At 37.7% G+C, this 13435-nt stretch overlaps 1 protein-coding gene across 1 annotated transcript in view; it reads right to left on the reverse strand.

Annotated features, from left to right (window-relative positions):
• Positions 1 to 13435, reverse strand: part of LOC126254994 (carnitine O-palmitoyltransferase 1, liver isoform-like) — a 222565-nt gene that overhangs the window by 8517 nt on the left and 200613 nt on the right. The window lies entirely within an intron of this gene.

The following is a 13435-nucleotide window of genomic DNA, read 5'->3' on the forward strand; positions in this document are numbered from 1 at the left end:
ATGAATATACCTATGACAGAAATAATTGCATTTGTATCTGCTACAGGCAGTTATGAACAATGTCCTTAATGCAGGTGCTTTGAGGTAAGTCTGGGAGGAATGAAGAGTAAACCTCTACAGGAAGTCTAGGGTGTATCTCAAAAGGCCGCTGGAAGATGTATGTCTACTCTTGGGAATTCCTATGACTGTACTGGTTCCATTTACATCAGGAAGGCCGAGTGTGGAGATTCCAATGACTGAGCACCTCAGGATCTCCATATATCTCAACCTAGGCTTGTTGGAATAGGTCATCCCATGCCAGCTGTAGAAGAAATAGACTCATAAGAGGAACTTAGCAAATCCGTACATAGTAATAAGGCTCCAGGTGAAGATAACATCCCTGCTGAAATCATAAAACAATGCAGAAACTGCTTTGCTTTAGCATCTGCGTGTAATTTGCCTGTCTTGGGAAGATGATTACATTTCACAGAACACACTCTTTAAAATCAGAATCAAAAGTGTAGAAAGTGCAACAGCTATCAAGGGATTTTACTCCTTTGTACAATTCATTTTGAAGCTCTTGTACGCTCTTGTCTCTGGCACCTATCCAGAGCCATATGCAGATGTGTACATGAACTCTCTTTGTAAGCCTCAGAATTGTCACAAATAATATAGATATCTTTTTAATGCAGTCATTTATGTTCTAAAGGCTTTTGAATAAGTCATAAGTAGGTTTCATAAGACTGGATGTCCTCCTAATCCTCTGAAGTAACCAAAAAGTATTAACCCTGCTGTATGACAGAGTTTGAAGGAGAATACTAAAATCCTGTGCTGATTTGACAGAATCACTCATAAACTATTTTTGTAATTACTCATTGACTTGGGGAATATTTGCTGACATACTTAAATTGCTATAGTAAAAGCCACCTATAAAACACGAAATAAGAAGACCATATTGTATTACAATTTCACTCCTCCCACTCTTTTAAAAACTTTTTCAGAAGGTGTCCGATGATAGAATTCTAACTCATTTCACTAAGCAGAACTTGTTAACTGCCTAATAGTTTGGCTTCCAAGAAGGTTTTGTCACTGAGAAATCAATAGAAGATCTCATGAATGCAGCCCCAGTAGAGCTAATCAAAACAAAACAATACAAAAATATCCTATTTGCATACTTTATGACCTTTCCAAAGCCTTTGAGTGTACGTATTAGAATATTCTAGCAAAATATAGTCTTATGGCATTAATGGCACTGCTTGCAGGATGAAGTTTTACATTTGGAACAGTAAGCAGAGGGTTTCATCAACAGACTGTCTCACCGACGTGAAACTGACTTACAGTAGCAGATTCATACTAGGTCCACTCTTGTTCTTAACCCATTAAATTATCTTCCCAAAATTTTAAAATTTGTTCTGAAAATGGTAATCTTTGCTAATGACACAAGCATACAAATCAAGAATCCAAAATAAGCCGTAACAGAAAACACAGATGACAGCTGAACTGATCTACAGCTGCTTCACAGCAAACAGTTTAAGTCTTTATATCACAAAGATGCACATTGTGCAACTGTGACAAACAAAAGTTGCCTACTATACAAGTATTACACATTAGTATGTGTTTGTGTACCAATAGTACACATTGGTGGTGAAACACTAAATCAAACACTCTGTGTAAAGCTCCTTGGGGTCCAACTGGATAATAATAAAAAAAGTCTATCAAAGGCACAGATAAACTAATCAAGAAACTTAGTTCAGCATGTTCAAGAGGTACCTCAAATTATGTAAAACGAAAACAAGGGACCTGGGTTATTTTGCATGTTTTCACTCCCTGTTATCTTATGGATATATCTTCTTGGGCAGTGCACTTAAAGTAAATAATATCATCATTCATCAGTAGTGTGCAGTAATAATATGAGTAAGGTGGATGACTGTACATCTTCCAAAAGCCTTTTTTTGGATCTTGGAATTCAAGCACTTGATTCTCAATACATTTACTCCTTAATGGTTTTTGCTGCTAATGATAAAAACCAGTTTCAGCTGAACTGTGATCTACACAATCACCAAACAAGATGCAAAAACAATTTTCCTGTAGACTTTTCCTCAGTGTGTACTCTGGTGCAAAAGTTTCCAACAACCTTCTCTCCAACACAAAAGCAAGAAATTGCGGATTTCAAAATAAATTAAAAACATACACCCTTTCTTTACAAAAATCTGTTAATCTAGGTTCAGGAAGCAAAAAACTAACTGACATTTAGTGGTGTTCTAGTGTTCACATAAATAATAAATTGAGAAATTGCTTAGTATCTAGGAGTCACTGACATCGATACTTTTCAAAGAGTAGGCCCATTGTTTTCTTCTTCATAGCTTCAGAATAAATTATAAAAAGAATTATGCACCATGATTCAACATGCTATTGTCTTGTATGAAGACTGGTACCCACACTGGTTCATGTAAGTATACTGTCATCATATTGTGACACCCTGAAATAATTTAAGAAATAATCTTGTCAAGCTATTAGTGCATCCTACCCTGTCAGTAATATAGGCATTGAAGTTTTTTTCAGGAATTTGATTCTTGCATACACGACTAAAGAACCTGCATTATACAGATTGAGATCTGATTTGAGACTAAAATTAACAATTCACTGGTATTTTGATTGCAATTTACACAGTCAATACTGTTTTCCATTTTTAAGTTTAGCATTCAGTCTTAGTTTCTCTCTTGTCAAAGAAAAGAACCACTTATTAACTGTGCCTCTAATATCTTTATGTGACCTCTGTCTGTCATGTTCATCATCAATACTAAACAAATATATAAAATGTAAGGAATGTAGTAATGTCCTATACAAAGGATTCTACATTTACATATGTACAGAACTATTTTCTGTAAAATATGCCATTGTAAGCAAGTTAATATTAGCCTATCAATATGATCATCAGGTTACTTTCCATTAGGAAAGTGGATGCACTCAGAAACTGTTATGTGATCTATAAATGATAGAGCAAAGCAATTAGTCATCCTTTTCTTTCCTTTTTTTCCCCCAGTTTTATTATGCACATCCAGATTTCAGCTAGTACCTAGCCATTATCTTTTTAATTTATAAATACTTGAGCAAATTTACTTGGAATAAGTGTAAATGGCATTAAGAGTTGTAGCCCAGAATGAAATTTTCACTGTGGAGTGTTTGCTGGTATGAAACTTCCTAGCAGGTTAAAACTGTGTGCCAGACCAAGGCAAAAACTTAGGACCTTTGCCTTTGGTGGTCATGTGCTCTACCAACTAAGCTGCCCAAGTATGACTCAGGACCAGTCCTGACAAATTTACTTCCACCAGTATCTCATCTCCTACCTTCCAAACTTCACAGAAGCTCTCCTGCAAAACTTTCAGAGTTAAAATTTCATTTTGGAAACATCACTTAGCTTGTGGCTGAGCTGCGTCTCCGCAGTGTCCTTTCTTCCATGAGGGCTAGTCTTGCAAGTTTTGCAGTAGAGCTTCTGTGAAGTTTGGAAGGTAAGAGATGAAGTATTGGTAGAATTAAACTGCAAGGAAGGGTTGTGAGTTGTGGTCGGGTAGCTCAGTCAGTAGAACACTTGTCCAGCAAAGGCAAAGGTCCTAAGTTCTAGTCTCAGTCCGGCACATGGTCTTAATCTTCCAGGAAGTTTCAAGTGTTATAGTGATGCTTTATTATTATTGCTACATACAGGTTAAGATTCTATAATTGCCTTATGTTGTGTTCACGTATATCTTCTCTCATTCCACTTCCTGAAGGTGCTCCTTCTTGACAGGATCAACAGAAAACAATAAATGTATGAGCGAATGAATGAAGGGATGAAATGTATGATACTATCATCTTATTCCATGAGATTATATCCTAACAAAAAAGCGGAATAAGTCTTTCCTGTGAAGTGTGATACCGAACAAAGCTGCATGCTGTCTCCTATGTTTTTTGATATATTCTTCCCCTTATTCTGAAGCATTCTTTTAGAAACTGTGGTAAAGGGATTTTGCAATGCTGTATGCCTTAAATCAAAAACTAAAGTGACTATAGTACTTGTAAATGAACATCTTGAAAGCTAATTGTGCTGTTTTGGCAGTCCACACTTTACTACAGCTCTATCATGTGATTAACTGCCTATCAAATGACTGCAGAGAGTTTGATCTTGCTATCAGTGCAAAGAAAAGAAACATAATGATGAAAGACACAGACCTGCATCCACTCATACTTTGCAATTAACATCCATTCTCTAAAGACAGTGCTACTTAGTTTCACATATTTAGTATCCACAATGAATGTGGAGGCCACCACCAGTACGGCAAAAAAAAAAAAAAAAAAAAAAAAAAAAAAAAAAAAAAAAAAAAAAAAAAAAACAGCTGCTATGACCAGACTCAGGAAAAGTGTCTGCAGCAATAGTTTACTAATGGAAAATGTTGAGCTTTGAGTATGCTGTACCTCTCTAATGCAATTTTGACAGACTTTCAGAGGTAACAACAAAGGAAAACAATTTTCATCTCTTCAGTCTCAAGAGAGTTTCCACAGTCTCATGGAGAGACAAAGTCCAAAATATCTATGTTCTGCAGAGAGATATTACACTCAATCAGTACGACTTATTCAGTTAGCAACAGCTTTGATAGCCGAGATGCGGATCTTGTGCTCTGCTGAATGGAGAACATTTTGAAAGCACATGGTCAGTCAGAAGACTTCTCTTTAACTTCACTCCCTTATACATGAAATGTGTCTAAGAGTGATTTCGGAAAAAAAACAGCATCTTTCTGGGAATGTATTGAAAACATCAGGGGTGCATGGCAGCTGTCTGTGGGACATAGATTAAGGCAACAGAGGACAAACTGGAAAAAAGAAAAGAACTCTACACACTGAGAGAAGGTGAAAAAAAAGAGCTACTTAAGAGCTACTTCAGCCAAACTTCCACGAAACTATATCTATCTGAACTGCACAAGGGACTGTACTTTAGAGTTGGCCCAATTAGTTACTACTGAAAATGTAGTAATTCATTCACTGTGCTATGACACCATTCTCTGATGTTCCAATGTCTACATTCATATTACTGTACACTTAGACAATAAGTTATATCTTACAGTGTGAAAGAGAAGTGGTAACATGCCAATTAGTAGAATATCTCCATTATTTTCATTTCATGTGTACAGACATCAACACACAGTTTAATAATCTATGCATGTGGTGAGTGCATTGCACTATATCTTCTGAAGAAATTATTTTATTTTAGTGCATGATAAAATTCAGTGTTATTACAAAGACCATAGCCTAATTATGCAGCTCATGAATCTGTCTAATTCATCACTGCAGCCACGCAGTTTGAGGTGCCTTGTGCCCTGGCACAGTTGAGCTCCAATCTTTGAACTGCACTGTAGTTTGTATTACTGAGCACTGGTGTAGAGACCTCCTCTCATTGCACACAAACCCAGTCTCTCCCATCTACTCAATCTCCCACTTCCAGCTCCACTCCCTCCAAAACCTCAAAATTCCAATCAACACAATCTGGTACCACAACACCCTAATTCAGTAGTTAACCTTTCCTCCAAACCTCTCTCCCAATCCGAAACCTCTGTCCTATCCAAAGGCCTCACCTTCAGCCCCACTCCCAGATTCAACCAAACAGCCCTCGTCAAAGATTTACTGTCCTACACTCGTACTCTCTGCTGGACGTATCACTTTGCCACGAAGAAAAATGATCCTAATCCTACCCCTAATGATCCAACTCCCCAAGACACTATCCAAATTGAACCCTGCCTGGAACAGTTCCGTCCTCCGTCACAGCGGGACCCACCTCCTCTTCCTCAAAATCACCCTCTCCAAACCTTCCAGGAATTTCTGACTTCCAGCCTTGCCTCTCAATCCTTCTTAAAAAACCTTAATCCTACTCCCAACATCACCACTGCTGAAGCCCAGGCTATCCGTGATCTGAAGGCTGACCGGTCCATCGTCATTCTTCCGGCGGACAAGGGTTCCACGACCGTGGTACTTGATCGTCGGGAGTATGTGGCTGAGGGACTGCGTCAGCTTTCAGACAATACCACATACAAAGTTTGCCAAGGTAATCCCATTCCTGACGTCCAGGTGGAGCTTCAAGGAATCCTCAGAACCTTAGGCCCCCTACAAAACCTTTCACCTGACTCCATCAACCTCCTGACCCCACCGACACCCCGCACCCATACCTTCTACCTTCTTCCTAAAATTCACAAACCCAATCATCCCGGCCGCCCCATTGTAGCTGGTTACCAAGCCCCCACAGAACGTATCTCTGCCTACGTAGATCAACACCTTCAACCCATTACATGCAGTCTCCCATCCTTCATCAAAGACACCAACCACTTCCTTGAACGCCTGGAATCCTTACCCAATCCGTTACCCCCAGAAACCATCCTTGTAACCATTGATGCCACTTCCTTATACACAAATATCCCGCACGTCCAGGGCCTCGCTGCGATGGAGCACTTCCTTTCACGCCGATCACCTGCCACCCTACCTAAAACCTCTTTCCTCATTACCTTAGCCAGCTTCATCCTGACCCACAACTTCTTCACTTTTGAAGACCAGACATACCAACAATTAAAGGGAACAGCCATGGGTACCAGGATGGCCCCTTCGTACGCCAACCTGTTCATGGGTCGCTTAGAGGAAGCCTTCTTGGTTACCCAGGCCTGCCAACCCAAAGTTTGGTACAGATTTATTGATGACATCTTCATGATCTGGACTCACAGTGAAGAAGAACTCCAGAATTTCCTCTCCAACCTCAACTCCTTTGGTTCCATCAGATTCACCTGGTCCTACTCCAAATCCCATGCCACTTTCCTTGATGTTGACCTCCACCTGTCCAATGGCCAGCTTCACACGTCCGTCCACATCAAACCCACCAACAAGCAACAGTACCTCCATTACGACAGCTGCCACCCATTCCACATCAAACGGTCCCTTCCCTACAGCCTAGGTCTTCGTGGCAAACGAATCTGCTCCAGTCCGGAATCCCTGAAGCATTACACCAACAACCTGACAACAGCTTTCGCATCCCGCAACTACCCTCCCGACCTGGTACAGAAGCAAATAACCAGAGCCACTTCCTCATCCTCTCAAACCCAGAACCTCCCACAGAAGAACCACAAAAGTGCCCCACTTGTGACAGGATACTTTCCGGGACTGGATCAGATTCTGAATGTGGCTCTCCAGCAGGGATACGACTTCCTCAAATCCTGCCCTGAAATGAGATCCATCCTTCACGAAATCCTCCCCACTCCACCAAGAGTGTCTTTCCGCCGTCCACCTAACCTTCGTAACCTGTTAGTTCATCCCTATGAAATCCCCAAACCACCTTCCCTACCCTCTGGCTCCTACCCTTGTAACCGCCCCCGGTGTAAAACCTGTCCCATGCACCCTCCCACCACCACCTACTCCAGTCCTGTAACCCGGAAGGTGTACACAATCAAAGGCAGAGCCACGTGTGAAAGCACCCACGTGATCTACCAACTGACCTGCCTACACTGTGATGCATTCTATGTGGGAATGACCAGCAACAAACTGTCCATTCGCATGAATGGACACAGGCAGACAGTGTTTGTTGGTAATGAGGATCACCCTGTGGCTAAACATGCCTTGGTGCACGGCCAGCACATCTTGGCACAGTGTTACACCGTCCGGGTTATCTGGATACTTCCCACTAACGCCAACCTATCCGAACTCTGGAGATGGGAACTTGCTCTTCAACATATCCTCTCTTCTCGTTATCCACCAGGCCTCAATCTCCGCTAATTTCAAGTTGCCGCCACTCATACCTCACCTGTCATTCAACAACATCTTTGCCTCTGCACTTCTGCCTCGACTGACACCTCTGCCCAAACTCTTTGTCTTTAAATATGTCTGCTTGTGTCTGTATATGTGTGGATGGATATGTGTGTGTGTGCGAGTGTATACCCGTCCTTTTTTCCCCCTAAGGTAAGTCTTTCCGCTCCCGGGATTGGAATGACTCCTTACCCTCTCCCTTAAAACCCACATCCTTTCGTCTTTCCCTCTCCTTCCCTCTTTCCTGATGAGGCAACAGTTTGTTGCGAAAGCTTGAATTTTGTGTATGTGTTTGTGTTTGTTTGTGTGTCTATCGACCTGCCAGCGCTTTCGTTCGGTAAGTCACATCACCTTTGTTTTTAGATATATTTTTCCCACGTGGAATGTTTCCCTCTATTATATTAAACATTTAGTTAAACACTTATCAGAACCAAAATACATTAATATAGGGGTTCTGCAAGGTGGCATATTAGGACCAATTCTATCCTGATATACATGAATGACTTTCCCAGTATTGTTACTCATGGTGAAAAGATTCTCTTCACTGATGACAGCAATGTTACAGTCACTGAAAAAACAAGAGAACTCCTTGCCAAGAAAGCAAATTAAACTCTCAAGGAAGTTTATGATTGGTCAATAAGCAATAAAGAACATAAAGAAAACTAATGCCATGAATTTCAGTTTGAAGAGGAAAAATGACAATCATAAATTAAATATAGATGGCACCTCTATAGACTGTGTAGCTAATGCAAAATTTCTAGGGATGAATATTGATTCTCAGTTGAAGTGGTGTGAACACGCAAAGGTACTTGCAAACAGAATGTCATCAGCATGTTATGCCCTTAGAATCCTATCATCAGTGTGTAACATGCAGTGTCTTTTAGTTACATATTATTCATATGTGCACTCAATTCTTAGGTAAGGTATTCTTTTTTGGGTAACAAACACATAAAATATGAACACAATTTTCAGGAAAAGAGCCATAAGAATAATAACCAAAAATAGTAGTTGAGCTCATTGTAAAGATCTGTTCAAAACACTGGGGATTTTAACTGCTCCATGTGAATACATTTACCAGTCAGTTGTACACAAAAAATAACATTGGTATATACTGCACAAACAGCTCTGTCCATGACCATGCAACAAGAGATAGACTCAACTTACATTTACCAAGAAAAAAGAAACATAAGACTCAAAACAGTGTTTTCTACCAAGGAATAAAACTTTACAATAAATTACCAAAAGAGATTAAAGAAATTGCAAAAATACACTTGTTTAAACAGGCAGCTGAAAGTGCCTGTTGTGCAATATATTTTATACATGGAAGGATTACTTAGACAAAACAGAGTAGGGGTTTGATAAAAAAAAAGTTACATAAATAAGTAATAATAATAATAGTAATGATTATAAAACATCGAACATTCCACATAACACCTTCACATTATGTTTTTTCCTTCTTTTTTCCTTTCTAGAAATACTTACCCCCAAGCTACGTATAGCACAATACTAACATCTCTTCCTCTTCCTTAGCTCAACATCTTGCTCATTATGGAGGGATGCTGACTCAGTTTTTCAAGATAGCAAATGGGAAGTTGCAGTACAGAAAATGGCCCAGAGATCACCATTGTGTGTGTGTGTGTGTGTGTGTGTGTGTGTGTGTAGTGAGTAAAGTGCTATGAAACAATGTGTGTATAGTGTGTGCAGTGACTGATAGTGGGATATTAGTGAACAGTGTGGCATTACATTATTTAATAAGTTATTTGTAAAAAAAAGTATTGTAGACCAGGAGTAAATCTAATGATTGTCCCTAATTAGAAGTCTGTAATTATATGTGTATATGAATTAGCTAATTTTAAATTGGTCTAAACTTGTAAATACTTTGACATGTCCTATATCCTTGTAAAAAGAGATCTACAGATGTTTAAAGCTACTACTACTACTACTACTACTATTAAGTAGTGTGTAAACCTGGGGACTGATGACCTCATCAGTTTAGTCCCATAGGAATTCACCACACATTTCCATCACTGCAGTTAGCACAAATGGTTGAAAGATAAACATGGGTATTTTTTTGGCTGAAGTTACACAGCAACATGTTTTCATATGTGATGACACTGATGCAAGCTGTTGCCAATAGAAGAGTGTAACAAGACATCAATAGAAGAGTGTACCTACACATTTCAGTCCTCACAAAGGTTAAATTGAATAGTTTGCCTGTATGGATTGTTCCAAATTCATCGAGAAAGGTATGTTTTGTGTTAAGTTTAATTGATGGCAACATGAAAAGTGAGTGGAAGTGAATTTAAAACTCATAAAAGATGATTTACCACGGTCATAATCATATTTTTTCACATACTGAAATGTTGGAACTTCTAAGGACAGTGAACTCAAGAGAAGAAATTAATAAATTGCTTCACAATGACATTGAAACACTGAAAAGAGACATTTCAACACCAAAACAAGTAAACACTAAACAAATTAAATGGTATTTGCACATGTGTGATAAAATGAAAAATATTACAGAGAACTCCATCAGTGGAATAGCAAGTGATAAATACAAATGTGCTAAATGGTTACTTATAGCAAAAAGGCCAAACATGAAGGTGATACAAAAAAAGGAGATGACAGAAACAATTTCCTTTTAATAGGTTATTCTATGGTATTTGCACATGTGTAATAAAATGAAAAATATTACAGAGAACTCCGTCAGTGGAATAGCAAGTGAAAAATACAAATCTGCTAAATGGTTACCTATAGCAAAAAGGCCAAACAAGTAGGTGATACAGAAAAGGAGATGACAGAAACAATTTTAATAGGTTATTCTATGTTAAAACAAATTACTGCCCAGACTATATGACTGATGTTCAACCTAGGATTCAATCCTATCAGATAAAAAAAAATTTTTTAAAAATGAGCTGAGTCAGAAAAGCAACACAGCCAAAAATGATAATGAAACTGAAAGGACCTTTGAATAGTGAGTTCCACCATTATCAAACAAGTAACAGGAATGACTATCATAGGGATGTGCAGAGAAAATCAAACTATCTGGACAGTGCTGTTTACAAACCAAAAATTCTGTACAGTGCATAGCCAGATAGCATCAAAAAATACCAGACAGTAATACATTCAAAAGAGAACTCAAAATCTACTAATGAACAACAGCTTCTGCAGCATTAATGAATAACTGGAATTTTGCTCAAATCTGTAGATCTACTTCATAACTCTCTAAACAAAAATTCATAATTATCAACCATACCTAGATAAAACCAAACTTCTTTCATCCATGTATGTACGTAATTATGCACCTAGCTTTTGTGCTGTATGTTACAATGCCTAGTTAACTAAAGTACCAGTATTTAATAGCTTTAGTGAAACCAACCAAGGGTTTTCACAAGCTTTTCTTCTATCTGTATGTACGTAATCAGAATAATGTTTTTGTTATAAAGATGTGTTGATGCCAATGATAAGATTTTGTACATGATGTAAATATGTAATATTTTATACTGTTCTATGCTTTGACAAGTCCAATAACATGAATATGATAATATGGGCACTATATAAATAAATAGATAATTACAAAACTGTTTTAATCCACGTGGGTACAAATTCTATCCACATCAACAGTGAGGAAGAAATCATAAGTAAGACATGAAATCTGCCTGGATTGATAAAATCTGTTTACACAACCTCCAGGCTGGTAATTAGCAGCATTAGAAAACACCAGTAAGTGTCATTAGCGAACACTGTGAAAGGTATGGGGCAGTATTCAAAGACCCAAAGAAGTTTCTGAATGACAAATGTCTGGGGAAAACTGTACTATACCTCAATAGGTTAGGCTCTATGATCTTCATTAAAATTTTTAGAGACTTGCGTAAAATCATAAAAAGTAATGGAAACCAATATAATTCAGATAAGGGTGATAAATCAAATACAAACACTGAAAATAAAAAGTATAAATATCAAAGGAAGCACTCACATCAATTCACAGTCAACAACAGACATGTTCTTTGCAGCACAACTAGCATATATAAATATTCTAATATCGATGAACTCAAAATTCTACTCTGAGGATGCATAAATATCAAAATAATCTGCCTGAGCAATAGTTAACAAAAGTTTCTATAAAAGTTTTAAACACTGTTAACAGTTTTGAGGTAGCTATCAGCTTTTGTACAAGAAATATTGTAAATCTCATGGGGGCTCCTAAATTGTTGTTGATTCTTTCGAAGTTATGAAGTAAGAGAAAATTTTAATTATTTAAATGAAGAGAGTGTGTTTGAGGGTTACTCTATGGAGTTAACTGATCTGAATACAGTGATAGCAACCTATAGAATTCCTGGATGTGCTGTAACAGAAGTGTTCTTATCTAAATTCCAATGAATGTTAGAAAACTTCAGGAAGAAAGTAAGGAAAAAAGTTGAGATCACAGCAGGCTTCAACTTAAATGTGTTTGTTGAAAGCAGTGACTTGGTTCAAATAACATGTCTCTTGTTAACTGCTTTCTCTAGCAACTTCAGCGGTACTCAAGAATATCACAAGCATGTCAGTGACCTGTATTGATAATATTATTAAAAACTATCAGTTTGAAAATCCACATAAGTACTGCTTAGAACTAGAGATTTCATATCAATCAACCCTGTTTATTGAGCTCCCGAAAGCAGATAAAGAAAAGCTTCCAAAACATTCAGCAACAGAAACTATGACAAGCTGTTAAATTGTTTTGTACACATATTCAATGAATATTTTCTTGCCAGAAATTGGCATAAGAATCTTATCAGTAAACTTAAGTGCATTACACTAGGAATGAAAATCTCCAGTGCTGGAAACAGACAGCTCTACAATGAGCTGAAATCAAACAGAAATCCTTATTTTGTTATGAAGCTATAAAGCTGTATTCAGGAAAGCCATGCTGAAAACTATAACAAGTATTAATCTGTGTAGCTGTATGTCTGAAATGTATATAAAATAACATAAGCATTTGCAGTTCTTCTGATAATGTTCTTATCGTAAAACATGACACATCTCCTATACAATAAATCAAATTATATGAAAACTGTTGGTAATGAGATGAATAAATCACATTTCACATTTGAGAAATGAACTGTGTGGAATTTAAAACTTTTGTTGCATGTCTGCAGTAGGCCTACTAGCATTTCCTCTGTCACAATGCACTGTTAGCTCACAGGTAATAATTGCCCAAGATTATACAGTATAGATATAGACATAATCATGAGAGACAAGGTCCTTGCTCTGTAATGCATTGTGGGTCAGATTCCAGCTGATAAATCACAAGTTTTGAACATTCAAGTCATGAGTTACATGTAGAATTGTTAGATCAACATTAAACCTCAGTACTGTTGTTGGTAACCAAATATTATATTAATTAAGAATTAAATTGGGTGGGAAAAATGCATAGAAAGTGATGTCACCAGTGTTGAAATTTCTCTGGTAAGTTTGTCATATCTAGATTATGCAATGTCACCAGTTATTCAACCGTACATATCTTATACCATAGTGCTTGTCCACATATTTGTGACCTAAAAGCTGTCCATTACATGGAACTCTGTTTGAAACACTTATTTATGTTTACTATCTACTTCTACTACCTGTTTCAAGTCCATAATAAAATAAACTTATAATACTTTAA

The sequence above is a fragment of the Schistocerca nitens genome, chromosome 1 (assembly GCF_023898315.1).
Source record: "Schistocerca nitens isolate TAMUIC-IGC-003100 chromosome 1, iqSchNite1.1, whole genome shotgun sequence".
Classification (NCBI taxonomy): Eukaryota; Metazoa; Arthropoda; class Insecta; order Orthoptera; family Acrididae; genus Schistocerca; species Schistocerca nitens.